This window comes from Ovis canadensis, chromosome 8, assembly GCF_042477335.2.
Source record: "Ovis canadensis isolate MfBH-ARS-UI-01 breed Bighorn chromosome 8, ARS-UI_OviCan_v2, whole genome shotgun sequence".
In the NCBI taxonomy this organism is placed as follows: domain Eukaryota; kingdom Metazoa; phylum Chordata; class Mammalia; order Artiodactyla; family Bovidae; genus Ovis; species Ovis canadensis.
In genome coordinates, this window is record NC_091252.1 from 87440249 (window position 1) to 87464389 (window position 24141).

Consider the following 24141-nt stretch of genomic DNA (forward strand, 5'->3'; position numbering starts at 1 on the left):
AGTCGTGCAAGACATGACTTGGCGACTGAACAGCAACAACAACTGGGTTTATAATACTTTCCACACAAATAATACATTAAAAAAACATGAAAAATAAAATATTTTAAATCTTACAGTACAGTATCTCAAAAAGTACAACAGCTGGTATACAGGGGCTGGGATCAAGTGAACAGGAAGAAGAGTTACTGCCTGGGGGGAGAGGAGGCGGGGGATGGTAGACCTGAAGGCTCATCTGCAATAGGAGATGGAGAGCAAGCTGCAATGCCACTCACGCATGATGTTGATAGAACAAGTTTGCTGGAACCAGATGCACATTTTTATCATTGAAAGCTCCCATTATGAAGGTTCATATGTAGGAGGTTCATATGTAAGGGGTTCATATGTAGGGGACTTACTACACTCCCTTTAATTTAGAAATTAAAGATGGAGAAATTCTGATGAAGACAGAAGCTGCACAGAAACTCCTTTAAAATGCCAATGTGTTTGAGAGGAATGACTCTGGCTGGAGAGGGAGCTAGATGAGAACAGGGAGCTTCTTTATCTGCATGCCCAGCACTCAGCAGGATACCCAGTACTGTGTGCCCAGTAAGTGCTGATTGAATCCGGAGGAGAAATAAGTGGTATTGTGTACTTTGTTTTCTGGGGCAAACTTCTTGAGTAATTGTCTTGGCCTCCTACTAGACAAGCAGTGTCCAGTGCATGCCTGCTCAGTCTGACTCTGTAACTTCACAAACTGTAGCCCTCCAGGCTCCTCTGTCCATGGGATTCTGTAGGCAAGAAGACTGGAATGGGTTGCCATTTCCTCCTCTAGGAGATCTTCCCAACTCAGGGATCAAACCTGTGTCTCTCATCTCTGGCATCAGCAGGCGAGTTCTTTACCACTGAGTCACCTGGGAAGCCCCCTACTAGACAAGCTAAGCCTTACACGCAGTAAAGAACAAAATCTAGTCCCTGCCTTAAAGGAGCTTCCAGCCTTCTAGGAGGATAGATAGACAGGTACAGACAATTATGGAAAATAGGGCCACAGAGTGCAGAGCATCACACTATGGGGTAGTGGGTGCTCTAACCCAAGCTTGGGGAACAGGGCAGTGGTCAGGGAAGATTTCACAAGGATTTAATGACTAAGCTAAGGCCTGAAGGAGGGGACCTGGCCATGTGAAGATGGCAGAAAGCAGCCTGATCAAGGCCCTGGAGGTAAGAGAGCAAGCAGAGAAGGCACATTAAGGAATTTCGAGTAGCACAGGGAGCCTGCTGTCCATGGCAGTGGAGCAAGCTGGGGGCCCAGGAGGGGAGTCTTCAGAGGAGGCCAGAGAGGGGCCAGATCACGGAGGGCCTGCCTGCGTCCAGCTTGGTCTTGCCTGTTTCTCAGCGTAATTATCAGTAGTGTCCCCCTCACTCACTAAAGTATTCTTGTTTGGACAGTCAATTATTCAGACATCCTGTTACTTCCTATAGACTAAGGATTTGGCCTCTATCCATCCAGTTGCATTGGAAATGAAGAGAAGAGGACATACTTGAGAAACATTAAGTAAATGATAATATAAATAGGATTTCGATTAGACCTAGGGGGAGGGGAAGAATGAAGAGTCCAGCTGTGCCCATGTGAAGCTGATGACCTGCTGTCGGTGGATCTCCGTCAGAAATCACTTGGGCTTTGTTTTGTTTTAATAAATACAGATGCACTTTAACCTGGACCCCCCTCCATCACAGTCTCTGGGGGAGAAGCCAGGAAACTTCAGGGTTAACAAGCTGCCCAGGGACTTCCCTGGTGGTCCAGTGGCTAAGACTGCACACTTGCAAGGCAGGGGGCCCAGGGTTCGATCCCTGGTCAGGGAACTAGATCCCACATACCGCAACTAAGAGTTTGCAGGTCCACAGCTAAAGATGCTGCAGGCTGCAATGAAGACCTGGAGCAGTCAAATAAATAAAAATAAATATTTTTAAAAATCTGCCCACGTAGTCTTCCTGCAAGAGCCTTGAATGAGGTGAGAGTGGGAAAGGCGCAGGGGTGTTCTGGGCCGGGGGCTGTGCTGGGTTTCTGAGCAGCAGTGGGCCTCAGCCCCCAGGGAGGATGGAGAGAACAAGAATTAAGAGCCATAAAGAGCCAAACACCACCTGCACGAGGCACCTCAGCCGCCCTCAAGCTGATGATTTGTATCAGGCGGAGGGAAGGACAACAGGAAGGAGACCAGCAACAGCAGCCAGGCCTCTGCGGGGAGCGGAGCGGCAGGAAGTGAGAACCCAGCGGTGTCATCCGACGCAGGATGCCCCCTCGCACCCCGTGGGTCCCAGGCTCCCGCATCCGGTACAGGCCAGGGCTGAGCACCCGGCCCCCGCTGCCCTTTGTCCCCAGCAGCCTGAGATGGGCTTGCAAATATAGCTCATGCCTTTGGGTTCCTAAAGGCTCATTTTGCAGGGAAAAGAAAAAAAGTGTAGAGAAAGAAAAACCAAACTCAGAACGACAGGCAGGCCTCAGATTTCAGGTCAGCTTCCAGACCACCGAAAGAAAGTAAATACTGCACTAAAGAGAGTCAGGTGAGTTTTTTGGTTTCCTGGTATATATACAAGTGATGCTTAGGCTGTACTGTTGTCTATTAAGAGTGCAATAACATTATGTCTAAAAAAACTATATGTGTGCCTTTATTAAAAAGCACTTTATTGCTTAAAAAATGTTAACATCATCTGAGCCTTCAGGGAGTTGTAGTTGTGACGTTAAAGATCACTGATCACAGATCACCATGAAAGTGAACGTGTCAAGTCGTGTCCGACTCTTTTCGACCCTATGGACTGTATGTAGCCTGCCAGGCTCCCCTGTCCACAGGATTTTCCAGGCAAGAAGACTGGAGTGAGTTGCCGTTCTGTTCATAGGGTATCTTCCCAACCCAGGGATTGTATCTGGGTCCCTGCCCTGCAGGAAGCTTCTTTACTGTCTGAGCCACCAAGCTTGCCACACATAATTAGGAAAAGGTTGAAATATTTCAAGAATTACCAACATGTGACACAGAGACACGAAATGAACAAATGCCATTGGAGAAATAGCTAGAATAGACTCACTCGACATGGGGCTACCACAGAACTTCCATTTGCACAAAACGCAGCAAAACCAAGTGCGGTGAGGTGAGGTGCGTGTGTGTGGTCGACTCGGGCAGAAAGGGGAGGCCAGGTAAGTCAGCCTGATGGGGAGGCAGTATGGGAGCTACAGCTCCTCCATGCGGAGCCAGACACGTTCCTCCCTTTTCAGGAAAGGGCTGGCTGTCTCCCCAGCAGTCAGCACCAGGAAGGCAGCTGCCGGCGGGCTTCTTTTTCTGTGTGCTAACACTTGGACTCAGATCACATTGGGCTGAGGCCTGTCGATGCTTTCATTCCTTTTGGCTCATCCCTCACATAACATAATCGCCTGCTGTTTAAGGTTCTTAGGATCCTCCAAAATGTCCACATTCCTTCTCAAATGCAGAGCCAGTCCACTCCAGACTTCTCACCCTCATTTGTCAGACTTTTAATTCTGCCTTAGGACACTGCTTGTGTTCAGCTGATGGCTTTCAGGGAACAATCTGCCTTTCTCAGCAGTCTAGGAACTGAAACCTTTCTACTGCCTTTCTTATCTGGGTGGATTTTTCTCCTCACTTAATTAAACTGGTGTATGTCAGATAGTGTTCCCAAATTTCCCCAGCTGTGCTTCTCAGAGCAGGGGTACTATCATATGCTCCTGGCTCAGTGATCAAATAAGGCAAGAGGGGAATTATAACCTCATCTGTCTCTTGGAGATGTACAGAGTGTGAGCATGCAGAAGGTTCTGAGAAGTCCTACATTTGTCTGACTTAGCATCTTCTATTGATTAGCTTACTCCTGACACTCTTCAGTTCAGTTCAGTCCCTCAGTCATGCCCGACTCATCACCAACTCCCGGAGTTCACTCAGACTCACGTCCATCGAGTCAGTGATGCCATCCAGCCATCTCATCCTCGGTCGTCCCCTTCTCCTCCTGCCCCCAATCCCTCCCAGCATCAGGGTCTTTTCCAATGAGTCAACTCTTCGCATGAGGTGGCCAAAGTACTGGAGTTTCAGCTTTAGCATCATTCCTTCCAAAGAAATCCCAGGGTTGATCTCCTTCAGAATGGACTGGGTGGATCTCCTTGCAGTCCAAAGGATTCTCAAGAGTCTTCTCCAACAGCACAGTTTAAAAGCATCAACTCTTCAGTGCTCAGCTTTCTTCACAGTCCAACTCTCACATCCATACATGACCACTGGAAAAACCATAGCCTTGACTAGACGGACCTTTGTTGGCAAAGTAATGTCTCTGCTTTTGAATATGCTATCTAGGTTGGTCATAACTTTCCTTCCAAGGAGTAAGCGTCTTTTAATTTCATGGCTGCAGTCACCATCTGCAGTGATTTTGGAGCCCCAAAAAATAAAGCCTGACACTGTTCCACTGTTTCCCCATCTATTTCCCACGAAGTGATGGGACCAGATGCCATGATCTTCGTTTTCTGAATGTTGAGCTTTAAGCCAACTTTTTCACTCTCCACTTTCAGTTTCATCAAGAGGCTTTTTAGTTCCTCTTCACTTATTTAACAGCCAACATCAAGTTCTGACCTCCCAAGAGTGAGGGCTCTCCTGGTGGTAGATTGACCCTTTCACATGTGCATCTTCCTAAATCCCCAACATGGCAAAATAACAACCTCCCACCCATGTGACTGATAACAAGTGTCAGGCTTTTTTCTTCCCCTAAATTAAATGTCTTTAATTGCTTTTTATGAGTATTGCTATTATTACAAATACTTTTCACTCTTATTATAAATTACATATTAATTACAGACAACATAAAGAAAAGAACCTAAAACACCTGCTTCCTCAAGGAAAACCACTGTTGACATTTCCTTCTAGATTTTTCTGTGTATTGGTATATATATATAATATCAACACATGCACTTCTGTGTTTTTTAATGAGATCATATCATAATGTATTTTTATACACATAAATTGGTAACATCTTTCCACATCAATAGTTACATTTCTGTAATGTTATTTTAATAGCCACATAGGATTCTTTTGTATGGCTGCACCACAATTTATTTAATTAATCCCCTATGGTAAGACATTCATATTGTTTCCAGCTTTCGTTTATTCCAAACAGCACTGTGGTAAATATATTTAGCATTAAATCCTTGCATGTTTTCTTAGTTATTTCCTTAGAATAGATTTCCAGAAGTAGAATCATAGTGTTCCTTTTAACATGGGGCTAAAATCACTGGTGTACGCCAAGAATGGGTAGGTCTCAGGGTTAGTAACCTGCAGGATTCACCACTCCCGTCTTTTAGGTATGCTCAAATGCCCCGTGATGGTTCTAACTAGTTTCCTGTGACTGCTGCAACAAACCTGGAGGCTTGTACGCAACAGAAATTTACCCTCTCAATTCTGGAGGGCAGAGGTCCAAAATCAAGGGGTCAGCAGGGCCAGGTTCCCTCTGAAGTCTCCAGGGGAGAGAATCATTGATTCCTTGTCTCTTCCAGCTTCTGGAGGTCAGGCATCCCTTAGCTTGTGGCTGCATCACTCCTATCTCTGCCTCTGTCTTTTCATGGTTTCTCTTCTGCTCTCTGCATCTGTCGTCTCTTCTGTCTTTTGTAAGGATAGTTGTCCTTGGATTTAGAGTCCACCCAGACAATCCAAGATAATCTCAGCTCCAGATTCTTAATTATATCTCCTAAGACGCTTTACCAAATAAGTTCACATCATAGGATCCAGGGGTTAAGGCAAGGGCATAGGTTTTTTGAGGGGTCATCATTCAATCCATTGCAATGTTCTTCCAGACCATAAGGACTGGTCTCCAAATTGGCACACACATTCAATTAGCATTGAACTATTATCCTCCTAACCCTGTTGGTGGCAAGGTAAGTTGGTGCACCACTGTGGAAAACAGAATGGAAGTTTCTCAGAAAACTACAAGCAGAGCTACCATAGGATCCAGCAACCCACTCCTGGGCATAAATCCAGACAAAACTCCAATTTAAAAAGATACATGCACCCCTACATTCATAGCAAAACTATTCGCAATAGCCAAGACGTGCAACAACCTAAATATCCCAGGACAGATGAATGGGTAAAGAAGATGTGATGCATACATAGAACGGAATACTACTCAGCCATAAAAAAACAATAAAGCCATTTGCAGCAATATGGAGGAGGCTAGAGATGACCATACTAAGTGAAGTATGTCAGAAAGAGAGCAAACACTATATGGTATCACTTACCTGTGGGATCTAAAATATGACACTAATGAACCTGCCTGTGAAACAAAAGCAGAATCATGGACACAGACAAGAAACTGGTGATTGCCTGTTGGGAAGGAGTAAGGGGAGGGATGGCGTGGGAGACCGGGGTTAGCAAACGTCAGCTCTTGTGTATAGAATGTATAAACAACAAGGTCTTACTGTATAGCACAGAGAACTATATTCAATGACCTATCTGACCCCATCCTTATGGCAGAAAGTGAAGAGGAACTAAAAAGCCTCTTGATGAAAGTGAAAGAGGAGAGTGAAAAAGTTGGCTTAAAGCTCAACATTCAGAAAACAAAGATCATGGCATCTAGTCCCATCACTTCATGAGAAATAGATGGGGAAACAGTGGAAACAGTGTCAGACTTTATTTTGGGGGGCTCCAAAATCACTGCAGATGGTGACTGCAGCCATGAAGTTAAAAGATGCTTACTCCTTGGAAGAAAAGTTATGACCAACCTAGACAGCATATTCAAAAGCAGAGACATTACTTTGCCAACAAAGGTCCGTCTAGTCAAGGCTATAGTTTTTCCAGTGGTCACATATGGATGTGAGAGTTGGACTGTGAAGAAAGCTGAGAGCCGAAGAATTGATGGTTTTGAACTGTGATGTTGGAAAAGACTCTTGAGAGTCTCTTGGACTGCAAGGAGATCCAACCAGTCCATTCTGAAGGAGATCAACCCTGGGATTTCTTGGGAAGGCATGATGCTAAAGCTGAAACTCCAGTACTTTGGCCACCTCATGCAAAGAGTTGACTCATTGGAAAAGACCCTGATGCTGGGAGGGATTGAGGGCAGGAGGAGAAGGGGACGACAGAGGACAAGATGGCTGGATGGCATCACTGACTTGGTGGACGTGAGTCTGAGTGAACTCCGGGAGTTGGTGATGGACAGGGAGGCTGGGCGTGCTGCGATTCATGGGGTCGCAAAGAGTTGGACACGACTGAGCGACTGAACGAACTGATGATAAACCATAATGGGAAAGAATATTTTTTAAAAAAATAATGTATATATGCATGTCTAAGTCACTATGCTGTAGAGTATAAATTAATACAACATTGTAAATCAACTGTGCTTCAATTAAAAATTGATTTAAAAATGCAATCTTATGTGGAACCTCAATATGTAATGTTCATTGGAAGGACTGATGCTGAAGCTGAAGCCCCAATATTTCGACCATTTAATGCAAAGAGGTGACTCATTGGAAAAGACCCTGATGCTGGGAAAGATTGACAGCAGGAGGAGAAGGGGACGACAGAAGATGAGATGGTTCAGTGACATCACTGACTCAATGCACATGAATTTGAGCAAACTCAGGGAGATAATGAAGGACAGGGAAGCCTGGCGTGCTGCAGTTCAAGGGGGCGGGACAAAGTCGGACACAATTTAGCGACTGAACAACAATAATATGTAAAGCAACGAAGTTGAGCTGTGGGGCCAAGGTGGGTGCAGGGAGGTGAACTGCAAGGACACACGCTGCATCAGGAACGCAGTGGGCTGTAGGTTCAAGAACTCAAGCTCCTGCTGTCTCTTCAAGGAGGTCAGAGAGAGCACCAAGTCATACTTGCTTTTCTAGGGGAAGCCTCTTCACACCCTCCCTCTCTGGGTCTGGGTCCTAACCTATGCAGGCCCTGTCTGCTTCTCCCCTACCGAAGGAGACTCAGGCCCCAGAGAACCCCTGCGCATGATGAGCTGCTCTTGTGCGAGAATCACATGGAGGTCCTGATTTACAGTTCTTTGAAAAGCAAATCTTTCACTATCTCAGCAAAAGTCCTCCAAGGACATTCCTGAGTTTCAGTGGGAGGAAAAATGAGTTGCTTTATGAGCTCTTTCAGCATGTTTCTGAGCTGTTGAATGTTACAATATGCTGCAATGTTATAGCCTTATCTATAAATTGGGCCTGAGAGTCAAAGACAGGCTGTTCCTAAATTCACAAATGATCGTGTTCCCAAAGTTCACTTGCAGGTGAGTTATTAGCAATTCAGGATGCCTTTTATCCATATAGGCTGGGCTAGAGCTCCCAAAGCATATTGATTCTTACCATAAGCAAGACAGAACTCTGGTCGCTTCCTGAACTTGACCCCGGACCTCAGAGACCTCCCAAACTCTGAGTCCTGAGCTGTATTGGGCCTGAGAGCAGGACTGGAAGGAGAGGAAGAAACCTGGCATAGAGTCTCCCAGAGGTTCAGCAGCCATGGGCAATGCTGGGGGTGTGGGGCCACCAAGGACCAGAGCATCTGGGAATGAGATTGTCACTATATGGGTGGCTGCAGAGGGCCACAGATACCAACTGGCCAGACACAGCCTGTAAGGCAGGCCTATCTATATTATTGCTATCTGACTAGTAATGATTCAGAGACAATAAACAATTCAGAGGCCATGAATTTTTGAAAGGTATATTAAACACCCAGGCCTGCCGTCACAAGTACACAAACTAGGTGGCTTAACACAACAGAATTTTATTTTTATTTTTTGACCACACCATGTGACATGTCGGAACTTAATTCCCTGACCAGGGATCAAACCCTTGCCCTCTGCATTGAAAGGTGGAGTGCTAAGTCCCAAAACAACAGAACTGTGTTCTCTTACAGCTCTCAAGGCTAGAAGTTTGAGACCAAGATATTGGCAGAACTGACTGTTGCCTGTAATCTTGGCCTTTCTCGGCTTGTAGCTGCATAACCCCCATTTCTGCTTCAGCTGTCATTTAGCCCTCTTCCCGCTAAGCATCTGTGTCTTCACACAGCCTTCTCAGTCTCTGCTGCTGTCTCTTCTTTATAAACCATAAAGTGATTGGAACCATTAGATTATGGTTCACCCTAATGACCTCATCTTAATTTTCTAAATTTTCATTTATTAATTTTATTTCATTTTGGCTGCACTGGGCCTTCATTGCTCTATGACAGCTTTCTCTAGTTTCGGAGAGCATGGGCTTCAGTGGTTATGGTGCACAGACTTAGCTGCCTCACAGCATGTGGGATCTTCATCGACCAGGGATCAAATCCACACCCCCTGCGTTGGCAGGCAGATTCGTAACCACTAGACCACCAAGGAAGTCCCTCATCTTAATTTGATTACATCTGCAAAGAGCTTACTTCCAAATAAGGACATATTTACAGGTACCAGCAGTTAAGACTTCAACACATCTTAAAAAAAGAAAAGACATCAACATATCTTTGCGGGGGGAGCGCATAATTCAACCTATACTAAAAGGCATATACTCTATCATTCCATCCCCCCCAAAATTTCCTCTCCACTGTGCAGGATACATAACATAAAGCCTCTGCTTAAATTCTGCCACTGACAGACAGGCAATCCACTCTATTTTCAGGTAACTTCATTCCTTAATATGATCCAAAATTTCTTCCAGACTTTCACCTATTGATTCCAGTTTTCCCTTAGGAAACTACATAGAATAAATCCAATCACTCTTGACAGAATCCTTTTATATCTACTAAGCCCTGCCAGTTGGCCTCCATTTATTTTCTTAAGACTAAATTCTCCAGATCTTCACATAACATGGGTTTAGGCTGTTCTTAGCATCATAGCCATGGAACTCTATACCTGGTCATTGGTCTCAGCCCATCTTACAGGCTTTCAAATGGACTTCCCTGGTGGTCCAGTGGAGAAGGCAATGGCACCCCACTCCAGTAATCTTGCCTGGAAAATCCCATGGATGGAGGAGCCTGGTAGGCTGCAGTCCATGGGGCCACTAAAAGTCGGACACGACTGAGCGACTTCCATTTCACTTTTCACTTTCATACATTGGAGAAGGAAATGGCAACCCGCTCCAGTGTTCTTGCCTGGAGAATCCCAGGGATGGGGGAGCCTGGCGGGCTGCCGTCTATGGGGTCACACAGAGTCAGACATGACTGAAGTGACTTAGCAGCAGCAGCAGGTGGTCCAGTGATTAGGATTCCACACTCTTACTGCTAAGGGCTCAGGTTCAATTCCTGGTCAGGGAATTAAGATCCCACAAGCCATGATGTCTGGCCAAAAAGAAAGAAAGAATAGGCTTTCCTGACCAAAAGCGCATAATACAGGTATAGGAGTCAATGGGTTCATTTACCCTCCAAGATCTGAGTATTACACATCTGTTGTTGTCTGGTTGCTAAGTTGTATCTGATTCTTTTGTGACCCCCATGGACTGTAGTCCACCAAGCTCCTCTGCCCATGGGGTTTCCCAGGCAAGAATACTGACATGGGTTGCCATTTCTTTCTCCAAGGGATCTTCCCAACCAAGCGATCGAATTCATCTCTCCTGCACTGCAGGCAGATTCTTTATCACTGAGCCACCAGGAAAGCCCATTACATGTCTAGTGAAACTCAGAATTGTGTTGAGATTTCTGTTTTGTCCTAGCTGGTTTGGATTTTATTTGCTTATTTGTTTTGCAGAAGGACACAGAGCTTAGGGACCAAGTTAGACTATTGACTCAGATCAAGTTTGCAGTCAGCTGAACCCTCTGAGCTTTTTCGTAACAGCACATTTCTCACTCATTACTGCATTGCTTCCTTCTGAACATCCTGCATATTGATTCCTGTTAACTTTCCTCTTAATTCTCTTGTTTCTTCAACACAGCACATTTAGACCTTTGCAAATTTTGATCTGTTTTTCCCACATTAACTACCCAACCCAGCTCTGGGTTGTCTGCCCTCCAGCAGAAAAAGAGAAAAAGGAAAGGCAACTGATATTTATAATATTTATCAAGACCTTACTAAGCTGGACTAGACAGTTGTTTCTTTTTCATTGACGTCAACACACACATAGAAAAGCACAAAAACATAAATACACAGCTCAGTGAATTATCACAAAGCAAATGCCTGTGTAACCACCCATGTCAAGAAGGAGAGCATTAAGCTGGAAATGTTTTAAGAAGCATTTTTCTCTTTAAATCCTCAGACCTATTTGCTAATTTTTAGTAAACCTGGTTTACAAATGATAAAACAGACTCAGAAAGGTGAAGCAGCATGCCAGCATCCCACGGCTGGGAAGTAATGAAGCCCAGAATGGCTCCCCACAATTGCTCTTCCCACAGTAGGTGGGACTTGAAGAACAAGAGATGTGACCAAACACTCACACAGGGCAGGCAGAGGAGCATCTCAGGCAGGAGAAACCAGGAGACAAAGACGGGTGAGAGGAGACATGCCCTGGGTCAGACAGTGCAACGTTCCCGGAGCACAGGCTCCTTCATGGTGGGAGAGCAGTGGCTGGAGATGAGGCGTGTTGGTTGATAGGCTCACAAATCTGGATGTTGTTTTGCATCAGTGAAAAAACCACTAAAACTTTTCAGAACTCTGCTTTAGGATAAAATAGTTCATTTTGCAGAGCTTTGTCAGGTTGGCAGGCTATATTGCTCAATCAGATTTCTTGAAGTCTTGAAAAGCTGAGATTCAAATTTTAGGGGATCCCATATTTAAGGGTTAAAGACAGCAGAAAGCAGCAACAGGACAAGCCCTTAGGAGACTGGCCAAAAGGGCTGCCTAAGGGTCTATAGAAGGTGCCCGTAGAATTTTTGCCTCCTTCCTGGAAGAACAGAGCTGTGACAAAATGGACTAGAAGATCCCTTTAGTGATCTGGGGCAGCTGACCATTTATCTATAGGCTGGTTTGAAGATTAGTCATTTTCTGTGTAGGCTGGGGAACTGATTTTTGAAAGGAAAGAAATAAAAAGGCATTTCTTTGAATATACTAAAAATAGGGACCAGTGATACAATCGTGTATTTGTAAGTGTTTAACAATTTCACAAATTGTGGAAGTAGCCAATCAAATGAGAAAAGTGGGCACTTCTCTGGTGGTCCAGTGGTTAAGACTCTGAACTTCCAATGCAGCGGGTGCAGGTTTGATTCCTGGTGACGGAACTAGGATCTCACATGCTGTATGATATGGCAAAAAAAAAAAAAAAGAATGAGTAAATAAGAAAAGCAAAAGAAAGCAAAGACTATTTATTAAGAGCTTCCTATGCCAAAAGAATCGGCCACCATCACTTACATTTGGCAGAGACTCAAAGGCAGGCAGAAGAGGAGGAAGGCTTCAGTTGTGCCCTGGTGGAAACTTTTGTTCCAAAGAAGTTGTAGGTGGCTAACTAGAGCCGGGTATCCGTGTGGTCAGCTAGGAGTACATATTTGGCTGTTTCTAGTAGATCCTAAGCCGGAAGTGGAACAAAAGTTAAAGATGCTATCAATCATCAGTGAAGTCCTGGCCACTCGGGGTCCATTGTTAAGAAGTTATTGTTCAGCTCCCTGAATTGTCACTAGAGATGACACTTGAGTTTCCTACAAGTCTGACTTACAGCAGGGTGGCTTCCTGGCCAAGCTGTTGAGACAAAGTGTTGGTTTCCTGAGCAGGTTGCTACAGGTGCTGGGTCAGGGTTCTTGTTGTAGACTCTAATCTGGCCGTTGTGCATTTGTCTCTTGAAATGAAAGGTGAAGAAACGAACTATTAAAAATGAGAGTGGGCAAAGCAATAAAGGCAGAAGAATAGGACAAAGGAAAACTGAGGAAGGAGGGGTGGGAACCGTCTTGGAGAAATGAGATCACAGATTTTTAAAAGAAAAGCCCATCATCCACTGTGATCAGAGTACAGGAAGGGAGGAGAGGTGATGAGGATAAAGACAGGCTGAATCACCAAGGACCTTGAACAGAAGACCGCGGAGTTAGGAGCTGATGTCCAAGACAGTGGAGAACCACCCAGAGCTTTCAAACAGGGCTGGCAGAGGTTCTGAAGTGTGGTTCCAAAAGAAAGTCTGGTAATAAATCTAAAACACCACTCTATTTGTTTTATTCCCCTGCTTACGTTGTCTAGAATATCCTCTCTCTTCTTCCCTCTCTGACAAACTCATCTTAATCCTAAATTCAGCTTCACTTTCTCTGGGAAGCTTTCCGAGTCCATCTAAGGTTGAGTCAACCAGTCTCACTTTGGGGTCCTCAGGGTACTTCCTATTCTCCTGGTTAGAGCACCAATCTCACAAACAGAACATGATTTCCTGGATCAGTTCCTGCACTAAAGAGTTGTCCTGAGAGGAGAGATGTGTTTGATTCATCTTTGAGCTTCCACTGATTGGCAGAGTGTCTGGGAAAAGTAGGCATTTAAATGCATGTGTTGTCATGGATGACTGGGTCAGACGGTGGACCTACATGGGCTTGTGGGACTAGAGCAGTGGGGGCTAAAAGAGGGTAGTAGCAGTGTGAATGGAGCTATTTAGGACTAAATCCTGGCAGCCACCTGATCACCTAGGAAACGTACTTTATTTATTTACTTTTATTTCGGCTGGACCGGATCTCCATTGCGGTACCTGGGTTCTTCACTGCAGCATGTCTGTTTTCTCTGCTTGAGGCACGTGCAAGCTCTCTAGTTGTGGCTTCTCCTGTTTCAGAGCATCATGTGGGATCTTAGACCCCCAACCAGGGATCGAACCCTTGTCACCTGCATTGCAAGGTGGATTCTTAACCACTGGAGCCCCAGGGAAGTCCCAGGAAATGTACTTTAAAAGCAGATCTTCGGGCCACTTCTAGATCTACTGACTCAGAGTCTCCAGAAATAGGACTTCAAATCTAAATTCATTTAACACTCAACCAAGTTTGGGAACCACTGATACAGGCAGTACCATGGACCAAATTCCGGCGACTCACAGAAGACAGGGGGAGGGAAAAGAGTTGTCTTGGCCCTGGACTTGATCTTCAAGGAAGACAGTAAACCCACATGAGAGAAGGATTCCTGGAGAAGGCAGAGAGTTATGTTGCTTTTGTGCAAGTTGGGTGTGGGGTGCCCACTTGGATCCAGATGTAAATGTCCCTTCAGCAGCTGGGATTCAGGTATGGTGCTTGCTGGAGATATCTGTCACTTATGATCTTGAGAGTTTGACTTTGGCAGGGAAACAATCATGCTGCCATAATCACTGGTCTCGGTTGTTTAGCAGAAGCAGGTTAAACTTGCTTTTCAGTTCAGTTCAGTTGAGTCGCTCAGTCGTGTCCAGCTTTTTGCAACCCCATGAATCACAGCACACCCGGCCTCCCTGTCCATCACCAACTCCCGGAGTTCACTCAGACTCATGTCCATCAAGTCAGTGATGCCATCCAGCCATCTCATCCTCTGTCGTCCCCTTCTCCTCCTGCCCCCAATCCCTCCCAGCATCAGAGTCTTTTCCAGTGAATCAACTCTTCACATGAGGTGGCCAAAGTACGGGAGTTTCAGCTTTAGCATCATTACTTCCAAAGAAATCCCAGGGTTGATCTCCTTCAGAATGGACTGGGTGGATCTCCTTGCAGTCCAAGGGACTCTCAAGAGTCTTCTCCAACACCACAGTTCAAAAGCATCAAACTTGCTTTTACCTTTTATAACTGATTTAGCAAAAAAACCAGTATTGATAATCTAGGAGGAAGCAATACATTCAGTGTGCTCTCTATAGTCCAGGAGTGAATTGGCATTTGCATAGCTGCTTATTTCTCACAGTTTAAAGCTTTAAAAGAAATTAAAGGAAAGATATCTTTGCTAAAATAGACTTTGAAAGAGATTGCTTTAAAACTCTAGTGAGTGTTACTAATTGACTTGAAACTCTATTTTTACAAATAAATCTTGGATGCATAAATTGATATTAAAACTCCACCTAGACCGCAAAAGGACAAAAACCATGTATGCAAAGACATGTGACCTAATCAATTTTCAAATTAACCTGAAATTATTATTTGAATTCAGATTTTGTAAATGTCATGGGTCCTTGCCCCGGGGCACAGATAGAAATCTGATCTACTGAATGACATGAAATAGGTAATGGAGTCATTTTTCTGGTGAATATGAACCAGCATTGGGACACATCTGGATAATTTACATAAAAATTGGACTGTCCTGTCTTGAATTATCTTTTACAGTGGACATCTGTAATACCTCTGCTTGGTCCCATTCTCCACTTGTCCATATCTACATGGCTACCACAGGAACTACCTTATTTTTATCGAGACTCCATCCCACGGATCAAAGTTCATTGGTCCACGGCAAGGTACCCCCATCCCCATGGGCAGTTGGCTCTCTCCTGCAGGGTGTCTGACCCTGACATCCAGCCCTGAAGGCAGTTCTTTCTAGTGCTAAAAAGTTGAAGGGTAAAGCTTAAAAACAGACAGCAGCCATGTTACCTACCATGGGAGCAATACTTTTAATGGAAAGAATGAAACCTAAAGTGGAGAAGAAAAGAAATCCCCATGCATTCTAGCCCCTTCTTCCAGTAGCTTCTGAGATGGAACTGGAGCTCTGACCTCTCACAGTCTGGTTGGTTCAGTCTTCTTTCATCCCTATAAGCCAAGAATTTCCTTCAGCCTAATCTAGAGGAAGATGGGTTTCAAGAGTAGAAGATAATACAAACTTCCTGCAAGTTTACTCCCCAGCTCAACATCAGAGACGCTAACTTCCTTTAGAAACAAACAGCTGTAAAAGTTGGTGAGAAGATATGGCCTCTGTTATGGGTTGAATTGTATCCCCCAAAAGATGCGAGCTCAGCTGTGTCCAACTCTCTGCGACCCTAAGGGTTGCAGCCCTCCAGGCTCCTCTGTCCATGGGATTTTCCAGGCAAGAATCCTCAAGTAGGTAGCTATTTCCCCCTTCAGGGGTATTCCTGGCCCAGAGATCAAAACCATGTCTGACTTCTGCATTGCAGGCAGATTCTTCACCTCTGAGCCACTGAGGAATCCCCCAAAGATGTCAAGTCCTAACACACAGTGTCTCAAAATTTGACCTTCTTTGGAAATAAGATCTTTGCAAATGTAATGAGTTAAGATGAGGTTATTATGGAGGAATAGCAGACCCTTAATCCAACACAATTCAAGTATTTGGGCTTCCCAGGCAACACTAGTGGTAGAGAACCCACCTGTCAATGCAGGAGACCCAGGAGAAACAGGTTCAATTCTTGGGTCAGGAAGATCCCTCGAGAAAGAAATAGCAACCCACACCAGTATTCTTGCCCAGAGAATCCCACAGATAGAGGAGCCTGGTGGGTTACAGTCCATGGGGTCACAAAGAGTCAGACACGACTAAAGCGGCTGAGCACAAGCGTGAGCCAGAGACACACAAGAGGAGATGGCACATGATCACAGGGGCAGAGAGCAGAGCAAGATATGCACAAGTCAAAGGACGCCGAGGGTTGCTGTTGTCCCAGAAGGCAGAGGAGCGGCAAGGAAGGATGCTCCCCTGCAGGTTTCAGAGAGAATATACCCAGAATTGTAATTTCAGTCTAACTTCAAGAACTATGAAACAAAAATTTCTGTTAAATCATCCAGTTTGTTTGGCAGCCCTAGGAAAGTTGTAGTCTCTGAGATACTTTCTGTCTAAGTTCCACTGCGTCTGTGCTACTATGCGGTTGAGAAGGGGCAAAAGGTACCAAGTTCTTTCCTTTTCCACGTTCAGAAACTGAAGACCTAAATCAATAGGGCTGGACAGGAGCAATGTTGGGGGCGGGGAAGCAAGGCTGTGGGATTATAGACTTTTCTTATAATGCTTTATACCTGGGAGGTGCCAAATAGAGCTTGTGTACTAACACCTAGCTAGGGGGTACTTCTTGAAGAGATCTCTAGTCTTTCCCATTCTGTTGTTTTCCTCTACTTCTTTGCATTGATCGCTGAAGAAGGCTTTCTTATCTCTTCTTGCTATTCTTTGGAACTCTGCATTCAGATGCTTATATCTTTCCTTTTCTCCTTTGCTTTTCACCTCTCTTCTTTTCACAGCTATTGGTAAGGCCTCCCCAGACAGCCATTTTGCTTTTTTGCATTTCTTTTCCATGGGGATGGTCTTGATCGCTGTCTCCTGTACAATGTCATGAACCTCATTCCATAGTTCATCAGGCACTCTATCTATCAGATCTAGGCCCTTAAATCTATTTCTCACTTCCACTGTATAATCATAAGGGATTTGATTTAGGTCATACCTGAATGGCCTATTGGTTTTCCCTACTTTCTTCAATTTCAGTCTGAATTTGGCAATAAGGAATTCATGATCTGAGCCACAGTCAGCTCCTGGTCTTGTTTTTGTTGACTATATAGAGCTTCTCCATCTTTGGCTGCAAAACTATAATCAATCTGATTTTGGTGTTGACCATCTGGTGATGTCCATGTGTAGAGTTTTCTCTTGTGTTGTTGGAAGAGGGTGTTTGCTATGACCAGTGCATTTTGTTGGCAAAACTCTATTAGTCTTTGCCCTGCTTCATTCTGTATTCCAAGGCCAAATTTGCCTGTTACTCCAGGTGTTTCTTGACTCCCTACTTTTGCATTCCAGTCCCCTGTAGTGAAAAGGACATCTTTTTTGGGTGTTAGTTCTAAAAGGTCTTGTAGGTCTTCATAAAACCGTTCAACTTCAGTTTCTTCAGCATTACTGGTTGGGGCATAGACTTGGATTACTGTGATATTGAATGGTTTGCCTTGGAGACGAACAGAGATCATTCTGTCGTTTTTGAGATTGCATCCAAGTACTGCATTTCAGACTCTTTTGTTGACCATGATGGCTACTCCATTTCTTCTGAGGAATTCCTGCCCTCAGTAGTAGATATAATGGTCATCTGAGTTAAATTCACCCATTCCAGTCCATTTTAGTTTGCTGATTCCTAGAATGTCGATGTCCACCCTTGCCATCTCTTGTTTGACCACTTCCAATTTGCCTTGATTCATGGACTTGACATTCCAGGTTCCTATGCAATATTGCTCTTTACAGCATCGGATCTTGCTTCTATCACCAGTCACATCCACATCTGGGTATTGCTTTTGCTTTGGCTCCATCCCTTCATTCTTTCTGGAGTTATTTCTCCACTGATCTCCAGTAACATATTGGGCACCTAATGACCTGGGGAGTTCCTCTTTTGGTATCCTATCATTTTGCCTTTTCATACTGTTCATGGGGTTCTCAAGGCAAGAATACTGAAGTGGCTTGCCATTCCCTTCTCCAGTGGACCACATTCTTTCAGACCTCTCCACCATGACCCACCCGTCTTGGGTTGCCCTGCAGGCATGGCTTGATTTCATTGAGTTAGACAAGGCTGTGGTCCTTTTCATGTGGTCCATTTCATGCAAAGATGGGCTCGATAAAGGACAGAAATGGTATGGACCTAACAGAAGCAGAAAATATTAAGAAGAGGTGGCAAGAATACATGGAAGAACTGTAGAAAAAAGATCTTCACGACCCAGATAATCATGATGATGTGATCATTAATCTAGAGCCAGACATCTTGGAATGTGAAGTCAAGTGGGCCTTAGAAAGCATCACTACGAACAAAGCTAGTGGAGGTGATGGAACTCCAGTTGAGCTGTTTCAAATCCTGAAAGATGATGCTGTGAAAGTGCTGCATTCAATATGCCAGCAAATTTGGAAAACTCAGCAGTGGCCACAGGGCTGGAAAAGGTCAGTTTTCATTCCAATCCCAAAGAAAGGAAATGTCAAAGAATGCTCAAACTACCGCACAATTGCACTCATCTCACATGCTAGTAAATTAATGCTCAAAATTCTCCAAGCCAGGCTTCAGCAATACATGAACTGTGAACTCCCTGATGTTCAAGTTGGTTTTAGAAAAGGCAGAGAAACCAGAGATCAAATTGCCAACATCCGATGGATCATGGAAAAAGCAAGAGAGTTCCAGAAAAACATCTATTTCTGCTTTTTGACTATGCCAAAGCCTTTGACTGTGTGGATCACAATAAACTGTGGAAACTTCTGAAAGAGATGGGAATACCAGACCACCTGACCTGCCTCCTGAGAAATCTGTATGCAGGTCAGGAAGCAACAGTTAGAACTGGACATGGAACAACAGACTGGTTCCAAATAGGAAAAGGAGTTCGTCAAGGCTGTATATTGTCACCCTGCTTGTTTAACTTCTATGCAGAGTACATCATGAGGAACGCTGGACTGGAAGAAACACAAGCTGGAATCAAGATTGCCGGGAGAAACATCAATCACCTAGATATGCAGATGACACCACCCTTATGGCAGAAAGTGAAGAGGAGCTAAAAAGCCTCTTGATGAAAGTGAAAGAGGAGCGTGAAAAAGTTGGCTTAAAGCTCAACATTCAGAAAACGAAGATCATGGCATCTGGTCCCATCATTTCATGGGAAATAGATGGGGAAACAGTAGAAACAGTGTCAGACTTTATTTTTGGGGGCTCCAAAATCACTGCAGATGGTGACTGCAGCCATGAAATTAAAAGACGCTACTCCTTGGAAGAAAAGCTATGACCAACCTAGATAGGTTATGATCAACCTTTACAACCTAGATTGAAAAACAGAGACATTACTTTGCCGACTAAGGTCCATCTAGTCAAGGCTATGGTTTTTCCTGTGGTCATGTATGGATGTGAGAGTTGGACTGTGAAGAAGGCTGAACACCGAAGAATTGATGCTTTTGAACTGTGGTGTTGGAGAAGACTCTTGAGAGTCCCTTGGACTGCAAGGAGATCCAACCAGTCCATTCTGAAGGAGATCAACCCTGGGATTTCTTTGGAATGAATGATGCTAAAGCTGAAACTCCAGTACTTTGGCCACCTCATGTGAAGAGCTGACTCATTGGAAAAGACTCTGATGCTGGGAGGGATTGTGGGCAGGAGGAGAAGGGGATGACAGAGGATGAGATGGCTGGATGGCATCACTGACTCGATGGACATGAGTCTGAGTGAACTCCAGGAGATGGTGATGGACAGGGAGCCCTGGCATGCAGCAATTCATGGGGTCGCAAAGAGTCGGACATGACTGAGTGACTGAATTGAACTGAACTGAACTGAGAGGGTACTTCACACAGTACCCAACATGGAACAGACCCTCAAAAAAGATTATTCTCCTAGATACATATACTATACCAGGAATAGAAAAAGTACATTCAAACGATTTCTATGAGCTTTACCTCCAACCCCATCTCACTCCCCAGCCCCAAGGATTCCACTTCTTTTTTGGATTTTTGGCCAAAGTTTCAGGATACTGAGGCCTCCTCCTTAAGAAACATTTATTCAGAATATCTCACTTTATCCCCAAACACAAATCCTTCTTTCTGTCTAAATCAGAAGCAAAATTAATTGGCAATAAATGAATAGATAGATAAAATCCTCTTTGGCCTCTATAGCTGCCACACTGCCCCACAAAGGGGCAATTCTTCACACGTTTTCCAGTGTTGAGAGACTGCGTGTGCTTGCAAGTAGGTTTTCACACAGCTATAAGGTGAGAGTGCAGTGGTTTATCTTCCTGCGAGCAATTTCTCAAATTCATGCCTTGTCATTCACTCTAATGTAAAAAGTCAATTGTATTTATACAGGATAAATCTGTGTGTTTCAGAAAACTTTAAATTGTTCATTCCAGTTGAAAGTGGGTATGTCAGAAATAAAGATCTCCAAAAAAATGGGGGAATAGATGAGTAAAGGTGCTAAAAGTTTTAAAATATTTTAAAATAAAATATAAAAATATTTCAAAAATTTTCATTGAGATATGGAGTTTTACTTATATCAGAAAACTAACATGCTTTAGCTGTATTTTAATAGCATCAAAACAAACAAGCAAATAAATGCACTTCTTGTTCTATGCTTGTTATTTGTTATAAATTTGTTCATTTAATAAATATTTAAAGGACATATACAATATATAATAGTGAAGTTGAGCTCCTCTGTCCATGGGATTTTCCAGGCAATAGTACTGGAGTGGATTGCTATTTCCTTCTCCAGGGGATCTTTCCGACCCAAGGATCAAACCCAGGTCTCCCGCATTGTAGACAGACGCTTTACCATCTGAGCCACCAGGGAAGTCTATATAAAACACTATGTTGTAATAGATATAAATTTAAGGTTCTTGCTCTCAAAGTGCTTATAATCTAATTTGAAATTTCAAGACAAGACTTGGGTAGTTAGAGACAATACAGAGCTTATTAGACTTACAGTGGGGTTACATTACCATAAGCCCACCATAATGTGACAATACCATTAAGTTGAAAATGTATTTAAAACATTTAACCTACCGACCAGGGCTTCCCTAGTGGTTCAGTGGTAAACAATCTACCTGCAATACAGGAGACAGGGTTTGACCCTTGGATCAGGAAGATCCCCTGGAGAAGGAAATGGCAACCTACTCCAGTATTCTTGCCTGGAAAATCCTATGGACAGAAGAGCCTGGCGGGCTGCAGTCTATGGGATCACACAAGAGTCAGACACAACGGTAGTGGCTAAACAACAACAAACACTGAATATCATAGCTTAGCCTCATCCACTTTAAACGTGCTCAGAGCACTTCCATTAGCCTACAGTTGGACAAAATCATCTAACACAAAGCCTATGTGTTAAAATATCCATGCAATTTATGGAATGCTGTCCTGCAAGGAAAAAGCAGCATGGCTGAATGGATACAGGATGGTTCCAAGTGTGTTGGCTGTTTCCCTTCGTGATCACCTGGCTGACAGCTGTGGCCGCCACTGCCCAGCAACGCAGAAGGGGATGTATCACACGTCTCTAGATCAGGAAAAGATCCAAATTCAAAATTCAAAGTACAGTTTCTACTAAAGGCATATTGCTTTTGCATCCCTGTAAAGCTGAAAAATGGTAAGTGGAGCCAGGATAAGTTGGGAACTGTCTATCACTAGGTGCCAAAGCAAGGGAGGGCCTACCAGCAGCTCTGGAGAGGCTGGGTGAGGAGCAACAGAGGGGCATGAGCGGGACTGGGGGGACAGGCTCGGCTCACATCTGGAGGGGCGCCCTCTTCAGGCCAGAAGAACACTCCTAGCAAAGGCAGAGGCAAGATGGCTCCGAGCTTTTACGAAATGGCAGAAGCAAGACTTTTGCGATCTTAACATATTGACTGGATCAGTAATTCTTCAAATAGTGTTAAACCACAGGATCCTTTATTTAACTGAAAGAGTATCTGCTTAGCCGTTAAGTCATGTCTGACTATTTTGCGACCCCATGGACTGTAGCCCACCAGGTTCCTCTGCCCATGGGGTTCTCCAGGCAAGAATACTGGAGTGGGTTGCCATTTCCGTCTCCTTGTTATCAGATTAATGTATAGCTTTCATGCCATTTCAACTCAAATCTCAATGGAAGTTTTATACAACTTTATCTTTTTTTTTTTTTCTTTTCAGAAAGAAGAGTATAAAATTAGGGGAATAACTCTAACACTTAAAATATATTGTAAAGCTGTAATAATTCTCATTCTATAGACTTTATAACACTACAATGCTTTATAATACAAAGCTATTAGCTTTTATAACCTAGAAAGTATGATAATGGCATTCAACTGAACAGACAGACAGACTAAAAGAATATTACGTAAAGTCCCATGATAAATGTTATAAGAAATTTAAATATATGGTAAAAAAAAATTGTCACAAAAATCAATGGGAAAGAGAAAGATAGGGTTTTCTTTGGGAGTAACTGGTAAGTCATTTGGGAAAAAAATTATATTAGCTATGGTATATACAAGTTTGCTCAAAAATAAATTCCAGATGATTTACGAGTTTAACATATTTAGAATATAATAAAATAGAATTAATTAGTAAACATCTGGATCGAAAAATGACATTCCATACTGAGAAGCAGTTTTTAAAAAATCAGAAGATGAACAGATTTTACAAGACGTAACGTTAAATTGCACTGAAAAGTGAAAAAATGAAAGTAGCTCAGTCATGTCTGACTCTTTGCAACTGTTTAGTCCATGGAATTCTCCAGGCCGAAATACTGGAGTGGGTAGCCATTGCCCTCTCCAGGGGATCTTTCCAACCCAGGGATGGAACCCAGGTCTCCCGCACTGCAGGTGGATTCTTTACCAGCTAAGCCACAAGGAAAGCCCCATAAATAGGTCAAAAATAAAACACCAACAGGCTGGAAAACATAAATAACAAATGTGACACAAAGTTAATAGCTGTTTTATACAAGTTCATAAATAGATAAGAAAAATCACTAACACATTACCACTAAAAATAAATGGGCAATTTAGAAAATAAAATTAGTAAGCACATATGTGAAAAGATAATCAAACATATTAGAAGTCAACACACATAAACTTAATCTTTTTCTTTCTAGTCAATTAACCTTTTTATAAAAATTAATATGAAGCTCCATCTACATGAAAATTAAAATAAATAATGCTAAAACTTGAGAATAGCTTGATGCACAAATTCAGACTTAAATTGAAGAAAGTTGGGGAAACCACTAGACCATTCAGGTATAAACTAAATCAAATCCCTTATGATTATACAATGGAAGTGAGGAATAGATTTAGGGGACTAGATCTGATAGACAGAGTGCCAGATGAACTATGGATGGAGGTTTGTGACATTGTACGGGAGACAGCGATCAAGATCATCCCCATGGAAAAGAAATGCAAAAAAGCAAAATGGCTGTCTGAGGAGGCCTTACAAATAGCTGTGAAAAGAAGAGAAATGAAAAGCAAAGGAGAAAAGGAAAGATATACCCATTTGAATGCAGAGTTCCAAAGAATAACAAGGAGAGATAAGAAAGCCTTCCTTAGCAATCAATGCAAAGAAATAGAGGAAAAGAATAGAATGGGAAAGACTAGAGATCTCTTCAGGAAAATTAGAGATACCAAGGGAATATTTCATGAAAAGATCAGCTCGATAAAGGACAGAAATGGTATGGACCTAACAGAAGCAGAAGATATTAAGAAGAGGTGGCAAGAATACACAGAACTGTACAAAAAGATCTTCATGACCCAGATAACCACGATGATGTGATCACTCACCTAGAGCCAGACATCCTGGAATGGGAAGTCAACTGGGCCTCAGGTACCATCACTATGAACAAAGCTAGTGGAGGTGATAGAATTCTAGTTCAGCTATTTCAAATCCTAAAAGATGATGCTGTGAAAGTGCTGCGCTCACTATGCCAGCAAATTTGGAAAACTCAGCAGGGCTGGAAAAGGTCAGTTT